Raw genomic sequence first — 19,655 nt, 5'->3', positions numbered from 1 at the left:
GAGTCCCCGCTCCCACTTCCTTTACCCCACGGCTCCCTGATCCTGAGGGCTCCCCCTCCACTCTCCTGAGTAGCAGAGCCCTTGAAACCCCAACAAGGCTGGGCCCAGGTTTCCTGGGGCTTAATCCCTGACCTTGTAGTCACTAGGGGCAGGAGTTAGGGTGTCCCCACTCCGAGGTGCTCTCTTTACACTGCAGGCCTTCTTGGCGCAGTGATCACTTCATAAGGTTCAAAGCAAATACAATTTATTAAACATCAACTGATTAAAGAGAATAGAATAAGAAACAATGAGAATGGTTAAATGAGAACACACAGCCCTGCTCTGTAGCACAGGGACATCAACACAGCAGTCTGCAGAGTGTAAGGACAGTTCACAGTCTCTTCCTTAGAAGCCCTGGATGTGCTGCAAGGGGCTGCAGGCTGGACACGCTTGCACTGGCAGTGACCACACAGCCTCAGTCTCTTAAGTGGCCAGACCCCTCTCCCAGTCCAGAGCCTTTCCCCACACTTTGCAGGTCCCAGTAGCTCACCACATCCAGCTGCAGGCTGTGCTGCTTGGCCAGTTCCAGCTCCTTGTGTTGCTTCTCTGTTCCTTTTGGCTTTCTGAGCACTGCCAGTCTGCTGCTCAACACAGGGTCTGCACTGCTTGGCCTGTCTGTGTCTGGTTCTGTCGCTGCAGGACTTCTTCTTGTACTCCTCTCTCAGCTCTCTGTCTTTGCAGGACCTCTTCTGCACACAGCTGGCTCTGCTCTTTCAGCTCCCTGTTTGCTCAGAGAGAGCCAGAACAATCCCCACTTACAACCTGTCAGTCAGGCTGAGCTGGAGTGTTGACTGCTTTCCATTGTCTCTGGGGTCTGTCAGTCTCATGAACCCTTTCCCTTCTGAAGCTGGTAAACCAAAAAACTCCCACAGAGTTTTAGTAAGGGGTAACAGTCCCCTTACACTTGTATCATTTAAAAACTAATAACATGCAAGTCAACAATATTATGGTGAAATGTGAGTAGCAACATCTTATGTAAAGTTATAAACATCTGCTGAAATTATGACAGAAATGTGTTTACCAGACAAGGGTAAACCTGTTCCTCGAAGACAAAGGGAAAACTCTAGTCAGGTATAGGGTTGATAGGCAGTCACTGGTTAAGTAGCCATTATTTGGCAGAGGAGTGGGGAAGAAACAGATTAATCTGCATTTTAATAAACAGTATCATGGAAGCTTTTCCACTACAAGACTCCATGTCTCTGTCCTCACTGTGAAAAGGAACTTTATATCTAGGGGTAACCCTCACGAAAATGCATTTCAAAGGGTGATTGGACTATAAAAGTGAGGGGTAAAACATTCTCTTTCTCATTCTTTCATCTAAGTAAACAAAGGAATCAACCCTTTAGACTGTGGGGGCAGATACTGACTTGAAAGTTTAGTCAGCAATGTTGCTGGGAACATGTGGAAAGGATTTTACCTTGAAGACTGTTTTGTTAAATCTTAGCTACTAGCAAGCGTTTTATCTTTATTTCACTTTTAACCGTGTCTGACTTTAATACCTTGTACTTGTGCTCGCTTAAAATCTCTCTCTTTGTAGTTCAATAAATGTGTTTTATTCTTTAGTGAAAACTAATCCAGTGTTGTGTTTAAACCAACGTGTTTGCTAAATCCAGTTAAAGTAGCAAAGTACTACCGGGGCAGCAGACCTCTAAGATCTGAACTGTTCCAGGACAGTGCAGAACACACATTTTGGGGGATAATCCAGGGCTGGGAGTGGGTTGCGCCACCCAGCAAGTGGTAACCAAGGCTGCTGGAAGCCAGTGTGTACTGGAGTGTGTTTGCAGGCTGCAGCTATACACAGACTCTCAGGGTGTGACCTACCTGCTGTTTGTGAAGAGCCAAGGCTGGGAACTACATGCAGCAGCAAAGCATTGTGAGGCACTTCAGGTAGCAGGACATGGTGACATAACCCCTCTCTAGTCTTGATTATACGCTGGAATACGATAGCAAGTTACACAGATGAAGGAGAAGAGCGGGGGAAGTATTAGCCTGATCCCTCTTCCACTCTTCTCCTTCCAATGAGGAGTGATGTGGAAGAAGCTGAGGAGCAGCCACCTCCCCCCTCAGCACAGGAGAGGCTTCTACTCAGGGTGTGTTTCTTGCCCAAGGCCAGTGGATCAGTAGCAAAGAGGGTCATAGAACACTGGCCTCCTGGCTCTAATAACTTGACACCGTTGACCTCACCCAAAATGAACCAACTTTTCATAGTTTCTCTAATGTGAACCCCAAATCTAAGTGTTAGCCCATCACTAACTGTATGTGGCTTAGAAAAAGGCCAGTCTAGAGATCCATCACTATTATCAACAGGATTTGAAAACACTACTCATTGGTTGATATCAGCAATCAATGTCTGCTATCTGTCCCTGTACTCTACAGCCAATGCATGAAGGGCATTAATTATATTACCTGTTACCATATTTACTTCAATAACTGTCCTGTAAAGCACTGAATGTGCTCAAATAGTATCAGGGATCAGGGGGAAGGACTCTTTTAAAGTGTTATTTCTTTGCAATGTCTGTGCAGTAAATCCACGTTTATCTGTTTCCATTTATCTTCATTCTCCATGGCTATTCAGGTAACTTTAACTCGAACAACTTTCTTGTTGCCAAATCAGCATGTCAGAAACAATTTGGAATCTGATTCACTGAATCGCAAACATTGTTCTCAGCACTGCCAGAGTGAGATCTCAACTTCAAACACAGACCTCAAGAAATGGCACTGAAAGAGGGGCATTAATCAACTTAATATTAGCAATAAAAGAGATTAGCCAGGCGTGGTTAATTTAACTGAATTGAGGGTGCAGGTTAGGTATAGTCCATGCATGGAATAACTGAAAGGTTTTAGCTTGAATTCTGCAATCCCTTACTCACATGAGTAGTAGTAGACTATACATGTGAGTAAAGGCTAATCATGTAAGGTTGTGGGGTCAGAGAGAGTGAGGCAGGAGTTCATGGGTATGACAGGTTTGCCATTCCTGCTTTACTTGACATGCAAATTTGATTAAAAGCATAAGCAACTTGTAACTGAAAATGTCATAGCTAATAGCAGGGGAATAGAGATAATTATATGTAGGCTTTTGAGAAGGAAAATAGCTTTTACAAGTACATATGGGCCTTAAAAACACAATACAAATCCATACAATATAAAATCCTTTTTAATTACAGTTGGTAATTATACTTTGGGGGTGGACGCAGGTCCGGGTCAGACTGGCCTAGGAGTAACACAAAGCCAGAGCCGTAACAATTCTTCTGGTCATTTTTGCTAACATTATTAACTCATGGCTGGAAACCATCAAGAATGTACAATGAGCCTCATAATATCTGGTGTTTTTTCTTGGAGTCTCAGCTCCTGGTGCCATTTGATTAACCTAGACCAGAGGTTTTCAGTGATGGGGGACACACATCAAACTTTCTAGGAGTGTGTGACACAACATCTAACAGTTCAATAAGCGAAGTTAATGTATGTGAGGGGGAGGAGATGCACCAGCTTGCAACATCACTCGGTCAAAGCTAGCTGTAAGAAGTCAGCCTATGACTCTGCTTTTCAAACACAGAGCCTTGTGTTGACCAGCTATCCAGTAATTAACCAGACCTCTCACCGACTGACATCAGAAGCACTTATACAGGTGAAGGGGTGTTTTTATAGCACTGTTTGACTTTGAATAATTTTTCTGGTATGTCCTGAACAAACACATTAGCAATGCTATGTGGTAGTATCCTTCTCGCTAGTGGGGCTGCAAGTTAAAAAACTCACGAACCATGGGGTGTGATGCATAGAACCCCTCACTTAGTTCAAGGCAAACTTGTAAAATATCCTGAAAGAACCACAATACAATAAAACAGAGACTCCATGGAGCACCTACAGGGACATTCCTGGAAGAAGAAGAGAGAGTTACTCACCTTGTGCAGGAACGGGAAGTTCTTCGAGATGGTTGTCTCGGTGAATGCTCCACCACTCTCCCTGTCTCCCCTCTGCTTCAGACATTATTAATTGCTTCTGCAGCAGAGAAGGAACGGAAGGGATGGTTGGCTGCGCATGTGTACTAGTGGCACTGTGCGTACAGTAGAGGACTGTGGGATGAAGCAGGGGGTTGGGTGTGCAAGGGGGCTCAGGGCAGCAGGTGGGGATGCAGGCTCGGGGTGTGCATCAGAGTGTGGGAGGGAGCCCAGAGCAGGAGTTTGGGGTCCAGCATCAGGGCAGGAGTTAGGATGCGGGAAGGGGTTCAGGGCTTGGGCAGGGGATTGGGGTTCAGGGCACTTACCTGGGGCAGGTCTCCTTTGATAGTCCAGGCTCTGGGGAGGGAAGGGAGCAGGTGGCTCTATGTGCTGCCCTGCACTGGCCTCTAGGTACCGCTCCCCACATTGGCCGTGGTTCACAGACCTGGAAACTGTAGAGGACAGAGGGACAGGGGTCAGACAGAGATTTAAGTGCTTGCAGCTCTGGTTCAGCGTAGGTAAGGGAAGGAATGGCACCCAACAGAGCTGTGTCCATCCCCTCCCACCTGCCAGGCCAGGCTGGAATGCCGGGGCTTTAGTGGCTGCAGCCCCAGGACAAAGGGGGGCCCACTAAAAAGAGCTGCATTTTTGGCAGCCCTTAGATTTTTTGGGGCTCCCTCAGACTTAGCCCAGAGTCCTGAGCTGCAGCCCCTAAAGCCCTTTTTCTTAATCTGGCCCAGCTTACACATGTCTCCATGGAGCGTGAATCTGACACATATGCCTGTGTTCAGAGCTGTTTATGAAATATGAAACAGAAACCAGAGAGAATTTTTTCCTATTTTTTTTGGAAGTGTAATAAAAATAAAAAATGCAAAATTTTGGTCAAAAGCATTTTTGTGCATGTGAGATTTACTGGATGTATTTTATTCCATCCAGATGCTTATGCAAAATAATGTAGGAGTTATATTAAAACTACCATCAAAGAAACCTCATGGGAGTAACACTGCCAGTAGCAAGGGGTTTTAATGAGACACTGGGCACGGGACTGGGTTTCTCTGGTGGCACAGTGGCTTAGGGAACACATGACATTGCTAATTAGAGCTCAGAGGTCAGGCACCACATTTGGGAAAACACAAAAGTCATATCTGAATTTAAGTATGTTGTTAATCTCCTTTGGGCTCCATTGTGCCCTTTAGCACACCCCTACCTGTGGCACTGTGTGAGCTCACACTTACCCAAGCGGAGCTCCAGGAAGGCTTTAGCCTAAAGGAGTGCAGCATAACCCCCCGCAGTGTGGCCACTGCCCTGCCTCCTTCCCACCATTGGAGTGTCTTGTGTCCCAGGGAGAGTACCCAGGGAGCAGCCCTGGCATGCGTAGAGTTGCCAACTCTGGGACTAGCTGGGAGTCTGACAGAATCAAGCCTGACCTGCTGGAGGCTACTCAAACCAAGCAAGGAGATTTTAGGCCACTAAAAGTCTGGTGGTACAGTGGGGCTAAGGCAGCGGCCCTGCCTGCCTTGGCTCCACACGGCTCCTGGAAGTGACCACCATGTCTGGGTAGGCACAAGGGCGGCCAGGGGGTCTTTGTATGCTGGCTCTGCAACTCCCACTGTCCAGAAGCCTGGCCAATGGCAGCTGTGGGGTGATACCTGTCAGAGGGGGGGCTGCGCATAGACCCTGAGCCTAGGAACCAGATATGTCTGTTGCTTTTGGGAACTGCCCGAGATAAGTGCTGACCAGCTGGAGCCTGCACATCTGACCCCCTGCCACACCCTGGCTCTCTACCCCAGCCCTGAGCTCCCCTCCCTCATCCAAACTCCCTCCTGGAGCACTCACCCCCTCACTCCAACCCCCTGCCTCAGGCTCAGCCAAGAGCTCCTTTCCAGACTCCCAAACCTTCAGACTCGCCTCAGAGTCCGCATCTCCTTCTGCACCCAACTCCCTTTCCCTGCCCAGCGAATATGAGGGAGGGAGGGGAAAAGCGAGTGATGTGGGGGGATAGAGTGAGCAGGGGAGGCTGGAAGAAGGGGTGAGGCAGGGCCATGCCTTTGGAGGAGGCGAGGGGCAGGAGCAGGGCAAGGATGTTTGGGTTTGTATGATTAGATAGTTGTAACCCTACGCATGCTCCTGAGCACACAGAGTGCAATTGTGCCCTGGGGTAGCACAGCAGCAATACTCTTTGTGCCTCATCTCCTCCATACACACCCCTGGGCCAGCCAGGCACAATCACTGGTTCTTTGTAAATATGTTTTATTATTCATAGTGTTTGTGCCTGTGTGAGCAGTGCAGATGCTGTATAGATTAGAATTATACCTGCACTATACTGTTATTGCATCAGTATAACTATGTCAACCAGCATAATTCTACTGGTACTAATCCCTAAGGGTACGTCTACACTACAGCGCTATTTCGAATTAACTTAATTCAAAATAGTTAATTCGAATTAAGCTCATTCGAATTAATGCATCTACACACACAAACTATTTCGAAATAGCGTTTTGCTATTTCAAACTAGCGCGTCCACACTGAGTGGACCCTGAACCGAAGTTAAGGCTGGCTGGAACCGGTGCCGGCAGGGCATCATCTTAGGACTTAGTGTGTGGGGCTGCTGCCTGAGGCTAACTGAGCTCCGTGCTTAAAGGGACCCTATCGCCACCCCGAACAGACAGTTCTCAGGGTTCCCCGCTTGCTTGTCTACCTCGATGAGGGACAACAAAGCAGTCCTGTCTTGGAGTGCCCTGAGTGCCTGCACTCGGGACACCACAGCACTCGGCCACATGGAGCCAGAGCTTCCCCTGGCCACGCCGGTGCATCTCGTGGGGTCATTGCCATCAGCCCAGCTGCACTTGCTGCAGGCTGCCATCCGGGGGGGTCCATCGTGGGGCTGTCAGGATCCAGAAGGCCCTGAGGGAGAGTGTCTACCTTGAGAAGCCCGAGGAGACATCCCGGTCCTCCCCACCTGGGGCTCGTGCCCCATTCCTCCCTCACGTCCTTCCACTTACCCCTCCCCAGCCCCCCTTCCTGATATCAAATAAAAGACATGTATGTTCAAAAATAGAAACTGGGTTTATTGAACAAAACTGGGGGGAGGGGGAGAATGAACCTCTGGTGAGACTGGGAAAAGGAGGTGGGAGAGGGGAGGGGGAAACCTGGGAGGAGGGAGCTGTAAGGGGGAAGCAAGGGGAAGAAAGGGGAGGGGAAGCTCAGGGCCCAGGGTTGGGGTCTCGCCATACCAACTTGATTTTCATGCAAACCTGCTCCTGGGTTCACATGTGGCCTTTGGTGGCCAGGCTGGCAGCTATCCTGCCATAGACGGCCGCATTCCTCTGTCTATAGTGGAGATCATGGACGTTGGGGGCATCCTCCCCAAACCTGAATAAGATCCATGATCTCCACTCTGGACCAGGAAGGCACTTGCCTTCTCCAGCCCCTATCAGGCTCCTGGGACCTGGCAGACTGCTTCTGGGGAGCGGTGGGGGGCTGGCTTCCAGTGGCTTGCTGGCCCATGTTTTGGAGCCACTGGGTCAGGGGACCCGGTGGCCACTGTTGGCTCTGGGCTGGCAGGCTTGGAGCTGGCACAGGCACTGTGGTCAGGGTCTACCCCTTTAATGGCTCCAGGGCTGGAGGGAGAGGAGAGTAAGTTTTCCTGGCTGTTCCCAGAGTGGCCACCAGGGCTCCCTGGGAAGGGCTAGAGGCCCCCTATTTCGAATTAAGTGTCTACACAGCACTTAATTCGAAATAGCTATTTCAAATTTGGCATTATTCCTTGTAGAATGAGGTTTACCAAATTCGAAATAAGCGCTCCGAAATAGTGGTTTGCATGCATAGATGCTATTAAAGTTAATTCGAAATAACGGCTGTTATTTCAAATTAACTTTGCAATGTAGACATATCCTAAGGTGGATGCAGTTAACCTGATAAGAAGGGGTATGTCTACACTACCACCCTAGTTCGAACTATATCCTTTGGTATATGGTTATGACTATTTTCTTCCACTATTTGATCTGAGGAAGTGGGTCTGGCCCACGAAAGCTCATCACCTAATAAACCATCTTGTTAGTTTTTAAAGTGCTACATAGTCCTGTATTTTGCTTCATTTCTGAACAGGGATCCTGTGAAGGAAATTAATCTGTGGGACTAACCCCACCTCTTCCTCCTTGCAGCAAAGGAGAGAAGGAAAGTATCACTGGCCTGTATCTTGCTGCCATTTATCTTACCCATCGCAAGCGTTAAACTCTTGCTTTGGTAGCCTCTTACCCAGCTGATACAGAGAGTGCATAGCACAGCTCTGTGATACAGAAGGTCACAGAGGCAATGAAGATTTGTGCAGGTGACAGTCTTCTAGGTGATTGAGTTTAAACCTGAAAACAAACATGGGTCAGGAGAACCTATCCCTTTGCAAGTAAAGCTGTGAGCAGCTCTGCAGAGCACAGTGCTGAGAGCCATAGCAGGAAGTGTGGTTTCAGGCGAAAACAAGCCTATTTGAAACAGTGTTCAGTCTAAGGGATTATATCACTAATACCCCGGGGACAAAAGGACTATTTATGCCATTGACAGTGAAGAAAACATTCCTTTAAAAAAATATCCTTCTCATGATTAACTGGTTAGCATCTCCACACTCCCTGCATTGGTACTTGCTAATTATTCTGGATCTGTTTGTTCTATTTTTATCTGTCTTTAAATTCTGGTTATTTTGCTGGCATCAATATTTCATGGTATCATGCCAAGGAAGTGAGGTTGCTGTTTCCCATGTGTGAAAGCACACCTGATGATCTCTCTTGGACAGGACAGGCTTGTGCCACAGAAAAACTTATGGAAAGATGCTCCAGCAGTTAGAGTTGTAGCCTGGGACTCAGTTTCTACCTCTGCCTCAGACCCTCTCTGAGACCATGGGTAAGTCATTTGGCCTGGTCTACACCTAAAACTTATGTCAACCTAGCTATGTTGCTCACCAATATGAAAAATTCACACCTCTGCGTCCTGGTCCCCTTATTTCAAAATAACAAGCAGAGCAGCCACACTACCAAGTCCGTTATTTTGAAATAGTAACTCCTGCTTTCCATGAGGAATAGGGCTTATTTTGAAATTATTTTGGGGGGAGTTATTTCAAAATAATTTCCTAGTATAGACATGCCCTGAGAGTCCTAGCTAAACTTTCGGTCAATAAGAATTCTTCCATTGACCGATCTTCCAGCTCTCATGGGGGTGGATTAACTACAATGGCAGAAAACCCCATTCCATCACTGTATCATAGAATCATAGAATAATAGGACTGGAAGGGACCTTGAGAGGTCATCGAGTCCAGTCCCCCGCCCTCAAGGCAGGACCAAGCTCCGTCTACACCATCCCTGACAGATGTCTATCTAACCTGTTCTTAAATATCTCCAGAGAGGGAGATTCCACCACCTCCCTTGGCAATTTATTCCAAATTTCATCACTGCTGCCAGCACTTAGCTGGGCCGTTGTAGTGTCTACAGTGTAGACAAGCCCAGAGTCTCCTGGGGGGCTCCATTTTTTCTCCCTCACAGGAAGAATATAGAACAGATAGTGAGGTGATTACACCTCACTACAGCAGTGAGAGGTCATGGGGTGCCCAAAATAGCTATCTACATCCTAGAGAAGGCAACACTCGTTTTTGAAAAGAGATCTATTAAAAAAATAGTGCCCAAGATTCCTATGCACTGTCCTGCCTCCTGTCTCCTTTACTGATTGTTCTGCCATTTGCTTGCTATTTATTCTGGGACTCACTTTTTTTTAAGTACGCTGTATTGGAACTTTGTGCTCATGAAAAGTGCAGGAATGATACTCCTGGAATTTAATATACACAAACCAGGCAGAGCAGTGAAAGGAAATACTTCCCACCATCTCCTCAGCTATCTGCCTCCACCCTGATCTAGAACAGAGTTCTCAATCTTTTTTGAATCATGCCTCACGTTAGTATCTTTGGACTCCTCCCTCCCTTACAATAGTGAGAGGGATACTGCCGCCTAGCATTGCCAATGCATTTGATCAGAAGCTACTAGGCAAATTACTTGAAATGCAAAGCAAACAGTACTATAAATACACCCCTCAGCTGCATTAGCCCTCAGTAAAAGATCTGGCCTTGTTTGGTACTAAGAATCAAATCAACATGAGGCTCCACGTTTGAAAGGCATAGACAGGTCATCTTGTACTTGGAGCCAGATGTGAGTGGCAGTGCAGCCCCATATGCCAATCACAAATGCCACTCATGCATCTCTGGTCCAGTGGGCCTTCCGTCTATGAGGGTACGTCTAAGCTATGCTCTATTTTCGAAAGAGCATCCTGCGGAATTTGCATATCTTCTTCCGATCTCACTTTCAAAAGCAGAGCTTTTGAAAGTGAAAGTAGTCTTCACGCATTTTTGGGGGGGAACCCCCTTTTTCGAAAAACCCCCCACAAAACCCACGTAAAACTCATTTTTTAAGGAAGAGCGGCTTTTCCAAAAAAGGGGAGGGGGCTTCCGAAAAAAACCCGCATCCAGACTACTTTCACTTTTGAAAGCACCACTTTCGAAAGTGAGATCGGAAGAAGATATGCAAATTCCTATGGAATTTGCATATCCTCTTTCGAAAATAGAGCATAGTCTAGACATAGCCAGAAAGAGAGAAAGCTCCACAGTCTATGTAAATATATGTTGATAGAAGATTATAATTTAGAGACACTCCCTCCTAAGGGACAGTACTGTAGTATGAACATAAGAATTTGGAGATGTGCCCTGGAGGCGGGGGTAGGGAATACCACATGGCTGTGTGCAGCTCCTAACAGAAGCTCTCCAGCTGATTTTATTACATTTGTATTCTTCTCTCATAATTCATTGGTGTGTTAGTTAATGAACCCCAAGATCGTTACAGCCCACAACCCATCCTCTGGGCCCTCTAATTCTATCTGTACTCATATAAAGGAAATCGCCCTCCTTTGTGGTTGTTGTTGCAGTTGGCAGTTGTTTGACTCAGTGGCATCTGTGTAATTAATGATGCTTTATTTTATTTTAAGCAAATACGTTATCAAAATGGTAACAAAAAAAATGAAGAACTGAAGAATGTATGCAAAGCTTCTATAGACTGTAAATGAACCCAAGGTAGATTTTGCTAAAATGTCTGTGTGTTTCTTTTGGGTCTGGTTCTGAGTGGATGTAGCCAGGGCCATGCGGTAAGCGAATGCATTCTGACTCCCATTAAACAGTCTCAGGGACTGGAGCCAATTGTGGGTTTTGTTAGGGGTGTGTAAAAAGACAGAAGTGCTGCTGTTTCAGCCAACACAAAACAGTCCTGCTCTCATAGCTTCCGGACGGCACATGTGTTTTCCATCGGCTGATAAGGAACTCAGAGACACTGTGTTTTGCTGGAGGGACTCTGTAGTTGTAGCAAGACACATGAAACTTTTCTTTAATGAATATGGTTTCACTTCATATCCAGTATCTCACTCTTTCAGTCTTCAGAGACTCTCTTTAAGTCTTATTCTGCCTGTCCTTTCCCTGAAATATTTGTAATGTACTTTCACATGAAGAAGACAAGCCAAAAAATTAAATAGTCATACTTTGCCTCAAGGACGCCAGATATACACTCCATAGGCTACTCAGATATTTATTAACCGAATTGGTGTAGGTGAGTGGAGTGCCTGTGTAACCCAAACACCTAGGCTATGTCTACAGTGGCGGGCTGTTGTGCCAGAAGTATGCAAATGAGGCTAAGCGTGGAATATCGCTGAGCCTCATTTGCGTACCTAATGAGCTGCCATTTTTGCGAAAGAGGCTCTTGTGCCAGAAGGAGCTGTCTACACTACCCCTTCTTGCACAAGAAATACCCTCTTGCGCAATGCCTTTATTCTTGAAAATAATCAGCGTAACAGCATTGCGCAAGAGGGTTTTTCTTGAGCAAGAAGGGACAGTGTCGACAGCTCCTTCTAGCACAAGAGCCTCTTCTGCAAAATGGCGGCTCATTAGGTATGTGTAACGCGGGAGCCCGTCCTGCTCCCCTTTTGACGTCCCTCTCACCACTTGTGCTCCTCCGCTTCCCTCCTCCTCGTGCTGCGTGCCTCTCCCCCCGTGCCCTGTGCCTCCTTCCTCCTCTGTTCTCCTCTCCTCTCCTCCTCCGCTCTTTCTCCCGCCTCCGCTCTCTCCTCCTTGTCCGCTCCTTCCTCCTCCACTCTCTCTCCATCTCCCTCCTCTCCTCCTCGCTCCTCCGGGCTCTCCCCCTCTCCTTCCGCTCCCTCCCCCTTTTGAATTCCCCGCCGGCGTCCGGCCCGGGTGACGCAATGCGCCACGTCACCAGGCTTCGCCCCCGCCGTGCGCCTGTGCCCGGTGACGTCAGCCGTCCCGTCGCCGAGGCTCCGCCCCCGCCTCACGTTGCTGTCCGGGCGAAGCCCCGTCTCCACCGCGCCGCCCGTTATCCGGGCCGCGGCAAGGGAGCAGGCTCCGCAGTGCCGCCGCGCTCCCTGGGTGGCGCCCAGGAGGGACAGCGCGATCGCGGGCTGAGTGCGGGGCGGGCCGCCGGATGGGGTGCGGGGGCGGCGCGCCCCGTCACACACCTCCCCCTCCAGGTTCGCCCGTTCCTCCCCTCGTGTCTCTGGGGTCTCCTCGGGTATTCTGGAAAAAAAGTCTGCGTTCCCATGGTCTTTCCCCGCCCGGTGGCTCACTTTAAACCGGTAGGGCTGCAGCGCTAGGTACCACCTCTGGATGCGGGGGTTGGCGTCTTTCATAGCCTGGAGCCACCGGAGGGGTGCGTGGTCGGTCACCACCGTGAACGTACTGCCTAGGAGATAATATCGTAACATGTCAACAGCCCACTTGACCGCCAAAGCCTCTTTCTCTATCGTTGAATACTGCTGCTCCCGCGGGAGTAGCTTGCGGCTCACATATACTATAGGATGTTCTTCCTCTCCTTCCCCCTGGGACAATACCGCACCGAGCCCGCGCTCGGAGGCATCCGTCTGTAAAATGAACGGGCGGGAAAAGTCAGGCTGCGCCAGTACGGGGGCTTGAGTTAGCCTCTGCTTTAGGGTCTCAAAGGCCTGGGCGCACTCGGGGTCCCACCGCACCCTCTTAGGGGCCGCATTCCTGGTTAGGTCCGTCAACGGGGCCGCCACGGACGCGAAGTCGGGCACAAAACGCCTATAATAACTGGCGAGCCCCAAAAACTGCCGGACCTGGCGCTTCGTGCTCGGGGGGGGATAATTTCGTAATGCCTCCATCTTCCCGATTTGGGGTCGTATCTGTCCTCCCCCCACCGTGTACCCCAAGTACGACACCTCCCACTGTCCAAACTGACACTTCGCGGGGTTAGCGGTGAGCCCGGCTTCCTGAAGGGAGGATAATACCACCTCTATTTGCCGCAGGTGCTCGGTCCAAGTTGCGCTGAAGATGATTATATCGTCGATATAGGCCACTGCGTATGCCCCGTGAGGCCGGAGCACTTGGTCCATTAGCCTCTGGAACGTGGCAGCGGCGCCATGGAGGCCGAAGGGCATCCGTTTAAATTGGTATAGGCCGAACGGCGTGGAGAATGCGGTTTTCTCGCGGGCCTCCTCCGTCAGTGGGATTTGCCAGTACCCTTTCGATAGGTCGATAGTGGACAAGTATCGGGCATTCCCCAGCCGCTCCAACAACTCGGCATTGGGTAGGCATCGAACACAGACACCGCGTTGACCTTCCTGAAATCGATGCAGAATCGGGTGGTGCCATCCTTCTTAGGGACCAGTACGATGGGACTTCTCCACGCGCTGCGGGATTCTTCGATCACCTCCCACCGCAGCATTTTGTCCACCTTGTCACGTACCGTCCCCCACAGTTTCCTGGGCAGCGGCCTGACCGGCTCCCTCACGGGGCGACCGGGTGTGGTCACGATGGGGTGCTGGACCAGGTCGGTCCGTCCTGGCGTCTCTGTCAGGACCTGAGAGAACCTCCACAAGGTTTCTTGTAGTCCCCTGCTCTGCCCTGGTGTGAGGCCGGGGCCCAGGTGGGGCCGGGCGGCCACCTCTTCTTCCCTCGGTTCTGAGCCCCACCCCGCCAGGGCCTCCCGGGATCGCCATGCTTTAAGCAGGTTGACGTGATAAATGTTGGTTGTCTTCCGTTTCCCGGGCATCCTAATCTCATAGTTCACGTCCCCGACTCTCCTGATCACCTCGAAGGGGCCCTGCCAACTAGCTAACAGTTTTGAGGATTGTTCGGGCAACAGGAGGAGAACCCTATCCCCGGGCTGAAAGGTGCGCAACCGGGCATTCTGGTTATAGTAGCGGGCCTGCTTCCCCTGCGCCTCCTCCAGGTTGCGCTTGGCGAACTCACCTACCCGACGTAGCCTTTCCCTGAGCCTCAGGACGTACTGTACTGTCCCTTGTACTCGGGTCTCCTGCGCCTCCCAGGCCTCTCTCACTATATCCAGGATCCCCCTGGGCTGCCTACCATACAGGAGCTCAAACGGGGAGAACCCTGTGGAGGCTTGGGGTACTTCCCTTATTGCAAACAGGAGTGCCGGCAGGGCTCGGTCCCACTCCTTAGGCTCCTCTTCCACGAATTTCCGGAGCATCCCTTTGAGTGTCCGATTGAACCGCTCCACGAGCCCGTCGGTTTGCGGGTGGTAGACCGATGTCCTCAAGGTCTTTACTCTCAGCAGGCGGCACAGTTCCCTCATGAGCGCCGAGGTGAAGTTCGTCCCTTGGTCGGTGAGGATTTCTCCTGGTATGCCTACTCGTGAGAAGATCTTAATCAGTTCGTTCGCGAGCGTGGGGGCGGTAGCGTTCCGAAGTGGTACGGCCTCGGGGTAGCGGGTTGCGTAGTCCACTACCACAAGGATATACTGGTACCGGTTCTTCGTCCGCTCTAAGGGTCCTACCAGGTCCATGGCGATCCTCTGGAATGGGACGTCTATCACCGGCATTGCCACGAGCGGGGCCTTGGTTACCCTCCCTGGTCCCATTCTCTGGCATTCCGGGCAAGATTCGCAAAAGTCTTTAGCCGCCCGGTATATGCCGGGCCAATAGAACCGCTGCAATAGGCGCTGCACCGTTTTCTCATACCCTAGGTGCCCGCCCCAGGGGTTGCTGTGGGCCAGGTCCAACAGCCGCCTGTGATGTAGCTTCGGTACGACCAGCTGCGTGATCACCTCCCTGTCCTCTCGTCCCTCAGTGATCCTGTATAGGCGGTTGTCTTGGATCTCAAAGCGTGGGTAGCCCCTTTCTCCCTCTGCCCCGGTGGTCGCGTTCTCCCATGCTTGCTGCAGGAGGGGGTCCTCCCTCTGTTCCCGGACGAAGTCGGGGGACCACTCACCCTCCATGTCGGTCGGGTCCTCCCTGGCCCTAGTTCCCGGCTCCCCCATTGGGGCCTCTGCATCTTCCCCGGCCAATGCGGCTTGATCTCCCTGCCACTCTCGGAGGGCCTGCCCGAACCCGCTCCAGTCTCTTCCAAGGAGCACGGGATATATTAGTCCCGGTACAAGGGCGACGTAGGCCCTCCCTTCCGAGCCCCCATCCTTTAAGTGCACCCAGGCAGTGGGGTATGGCTCGACGCGTCCGTGTACGCATTGGACGAACACGGGGGGCCCCCGGGGCTCCCTGGGGGAAACTAGGTCAGCCCGGACCAGGGTCTGGCCGCAACCTGAGTCCACGAGGGCGGTGACTACCTGGCCCTCTACCTCCACCTGACGTAATATCCTTCCCGCGGGTTGGGGCCCCGACCTGCTCTGCCCTGTCATTACCTGCGTGAAGGAGCAGTCCATCAGCGGGCAGTCCCGCTTGAAGTGTCCTTCTTGACCGCATTGGTAGCACGCTCCCCCGGAACCCCGTGCCGGGGGCGGGTTGATCTTCTGCTCTTCCAGGGCAGCTGGGCGGGGGATTGGCTCCTCCCTCGCAGGGCGGCTCCACACCGGCGCTAGGCGTCTGCCCCCACCGCGGCCGGGGCTGGGGGGGGCACCCGGTCCCCTTGTCTCCCCTTGCCGGGGCGGGGGTCTGGTCTCCCTTGCTGCCCCGCTGGAGTGTTCCCCTCGGGACCCGGGCCCTTCCTGGCCCCCCTCGGCCGACATATAGTCCTCCATTAGGGTTACCGCGTCGGCCAGTGATGTAGGGTGGTGCCGTCTCACCCACCGCTGCCCCTCGCCCGGAAGGATGTGTATAAACTGCTCCAGGACGACCTTCTCCGCTACCTGGGGCCCTGACCGCTGCTCGGGTTCTAACCAGCGCCAACACGCCTCCCTGAGCCGTTGTGCCACGGCTCGCGGGCGGGCCCCCGGGGTGTATTTTTCTTGCCGGAACCGCTGTCTATAGGTCTCGGGGGTGACCCCTAGCTGGTCCAGGACTGCCTCTTTCACTTTGTAATAATGTAGGGCATCTCGTGGATCTAAACTCCGATAGGCCAGCTGAGCTGGGCCGGTAAGGTACGGAGCTAGTAGCGTAGCCCAATGTTGTTCTGGCCACTGGGCGGCTGTGGCTACTCTTTCGAAGGTGACCAGAAAGGCTTCGGGATCGTTGGCGGGGCCCATTTTAGTCAATCTTACGGGGAGCTGGGCTAGGGCCCCACCCTCCGCCCCTTCCCCCACGACCGCTGGGGCTGGCCCCCGGCCCGCATTTTCCCACTGTCTCACCCAGTGGTCCTGTTGCGTCCGGAACTGCTCCGTCACGTCACGCAGTAGTTGGGCCTGCTGCTCCCGATGCTGCGTGGCCAACTGCTGGAGGAGGGCCGTCTGCTGTTGCTGCTGCTGGTGTTGATTGTCCGTCAGCCATTTGAACACGTCGGCCGCGTCCATGGCTCCGCGTTGCGCTCAGTCACGGCTCTACTTGGCTGTGCGTCCTGTTACACCGTAGCCTCCTCCACCCGTGATTTTTTTTTTTTTTTTTTTTTTGGTGAGTTGTTTTGGGGTTGTGCGCTTTTATCTAGAGTTCATACCCACATTCTCCACCACGTGTAACGCGGGAGCCCGTCCTGCTCCCCTTTTGACGTCCCTCTCACCACTTGTGCTCCTCCGCTTCCCTCCTCCTCGTGCTGCGTGCCTCTCCCCCCGTGCCCTGTGTCTCCTTCCTCCTCTGTTCTCCTCTCCTCTCCTCCTCCGCTCTTTCTCCCGCCTCCGCTCTCTCCTCCTTGTCCGCTCCTTCCTCCTCCACTCTCTCTCCGTCTCCCTCCTCTCCTCCTCGCTCCTCCGGGCTCTCCCCCTCTCCTTCCGCTCCCTCCCCCTTTTGAATTCCCCGCCGGTGTCCGGCCCGGGTGACGCAATGCGCCACGTCACCAGGCTCCGCCCCCGCCGTGCGCCTGTGCCCGGTGACGTCAGCCGTCACGTCGCCGGGGCTCCGCCCCCGCCTCACGTTGCTGTCCGGGCGAAGCCCCGTCTCCGCCGCGCCGCCCGTTATCCGGGCCGCGGCAAGGGAGCAGGCTCCGCAGTGCCGCCGCGCTCCCTGGGTGGCGCCCAGGAGGGACAGCGCGATCGCGGGCTGAGTGCGGGGCGGGCCGCCGGATGGGGTGCGGGGGCGGCGCGCCCCGTCACAGTATGCAAATGAGGTTTGGCAATATTCCACGCTTAGCCTCATTTGCATATCTCTGGCACAAGATCGTGCCAGTGTAAACATAGCCCTAGTGTGGTTACTGAGTAATGCAAGTGGTACCTAGACCACAGCAACAATTAAGCACAAGGGACCTCTATAGCATGGCTGGGAGCCAGCTGGCTTTTAGCTCAGAGAGTAGAGGCTCACTCCTATACTCAGCTCCAGAGATCCCAGGTTCAAATCTGGCTGGAGGTGGTTATACCTGGATGAGCAAAGAAATAGCAGTGTGTGGGATTTAATAATATGGCGCTATAGCTATCTCACAGAGCTGGAAGGGACCTTCAGAGGTCATTGAGTCCAGTCCCCTGCCCTCATGGCAGTACCAAGTACCCTCCCTGACAAATTTGCCTGAGATCCCTAAATGTCCCCCTCAAGGACTGAGCTCATTATGCTAGGTTTAGCGGGTCAGTGTTCAAAGCACTGAGCTATCCCTCCCCCCTTAAGGAAAGGTAAGTCCTCTGAGGATTCAGTCAAGAAAGCACAAGGCAGGGAGAACTGGAAGACAGGAAACAGATAAAGCAAGATGAAAACCTTCTCCCCTTGAAACTGCAGAGTGAATTAATTGTAAGTAGGGAGAATGAGGCGAAATGTAGTCTCAGTTAACCCTGTATAAAATCAGAGTGACCCCCTGACTTCTACAGAGACACAATCTGGGAGGGCCTCTTGGGTGGGCTGTCAGTTATTTAGAAAACAGCAGTTTGAGGGGAATGGTGAGGAAGAGTAGACATGTTTGGAAGTAATTGACATTGGAGCCCTTGTTAAGGTAGAGTTATTTAATAGATCAGAATGATAAACTGAAGTGGATAGCAATAATTTGTTATCCACCCATGACTGTCTAACCAGAGCCAATGATATCAGGAGAGCTTATTACTAATAATGAGAGAGGTACCCCAGCCTGGAAATTCAGATCTAGATTCATACCTCAATTTTCTTAAGTACAGTGGTATTTATAGACAGCTTTCTGGTTCCACCCATTATAAAAAGACTGAATTACTAAGTTTGGATCTGGATGAGAACTTTCTCAAATGTTGGATCTTGGGTTTTGGTTTTGGCACATCTCTACTGCAAATAATAAAAATTAAAATGAATGCTGGGTGAAGCGCCAAAGGCTTGAAGTTGAGTTTTGTTTCAGAGACTTATCCTGTTACTAATATGCTTACTTGGAATTGATTTGGACATCTGGAGACTATAGCACAAGGGGGTAGGAAACTCAGGAAATAACCTCCCACCCCTTTATTTATATTAGTTAGTTAGTTAGTTAGTTAGTTAGTTAGTTAGTTAGTTAGTTAGTTAGTTGCAAAATTTACAGCACTTCCACTTATAGTACAAGCCATAAATATTCAGGGAAAACAGTCCCTTTTGCAGTACTTAGCTCTGCTTCCAGTTTTGGTCCTGTCTAGAATCCAGATGTGCGGAGATAAGTGAATATGAAGAAGAGTTATCCAAATCCTCCAGGACTGCAGATGAACTAGGTTCAGGGTCACTTATTATTAATCACATTTAAAAGAACGTAAGAGCTCCCACACTGGCTCAGACCAATGGTTCATCTAGCCCAGTATCCTTGGTCTCAGAGTGGTCAGTACCAGGGCTTCAAGGAGAGTTTACAATACAGGGCAATTTTGGGAAGATCCACACCTGTCTTCCATTCCTTGGTTCTGACAGTTAGAGGTTTAGGGTCACCCAAGCATGAGAGATCTAAGGACTCACAGTAGAGCCCTGTGGTACTAGGCACTGCACAAGTGCATAGGAATAACCATTTCTATAAAGATTATAAATGGGCAGGGATTTATAACCCCTAAGGCTATGTCTACACTAGGGAACTATTTCAAAATTACTAAACTCTACTTAGGAACTCCCAATTTAAGAAATCTGAACTAGTGTGTCCTCACTACAGGGAAGCATCGAAATTAGTCCGAGGAAGGCTCTGTTAATGTGGATGCGCTACGTCAGACTCAGAGCCCCAGGAAGTACTCTGGGAAGCTGAGGGAGGCCTCCTAGAAGCCAATACACAAGCAGAGTGAACAATGTGATGGCAGCAAACTGTGTGGCAATTCTATTAGAGCGAGAGAAAGATTTGTGATGGGTTTAGTTAGGAGGGGATAAGCTAAGTGGAAAGAGACAAGGAGAAAAGTAAGTGAG

General features: G+C 50.9%; 1 long non-coding RNA gene across 1 annotated transcript in view; it reads right to left on the bottom strand.

Annotated features, from left to right (window-relative positions):
* Nucleotides 1-377: 377 nt before the first annotated feature.
* The window catches only part of LOC149525951 (uncharacterized), a 34,681-nt gene continuing 15,403 nt past the window's right edge, over nucleotides 378-19,655 (bottom strand). The window contains exons 2-3 of the long non-coding RNA XR_016348565.1: nucleotides 4,301-4,426; nucleotides 378-4,035 (exon numbers count right to left, since the gene is read on the bottom strand). This is a non-coding gene — a long non-coding RNA (uncharacterized LOC149525951). The remainder of the gene's footprint in view (nucleotides 4,036-4,300; nucleotides 4,427-19,655) is intronic.

The sequence above is a fragment of the Pelodiscus sinensis genome, chromosome 1 (genome assembly GCF_052426305.1).
Source record: "Pelodiscus sinensis isolate ZL-2025 chromosome 1, ASM5242630v1, whole genome shotgun sequence".
NCBI lineage: Eukaryota > Metazoa > Chordata > Testudines > Trionychidae > Pelodiscus > Pelodiscus sinensis.
Note: the sequence above shows the minus strand (reverse complement) of the source record. Positions and strands in the feature narration are given on the sequence as shown.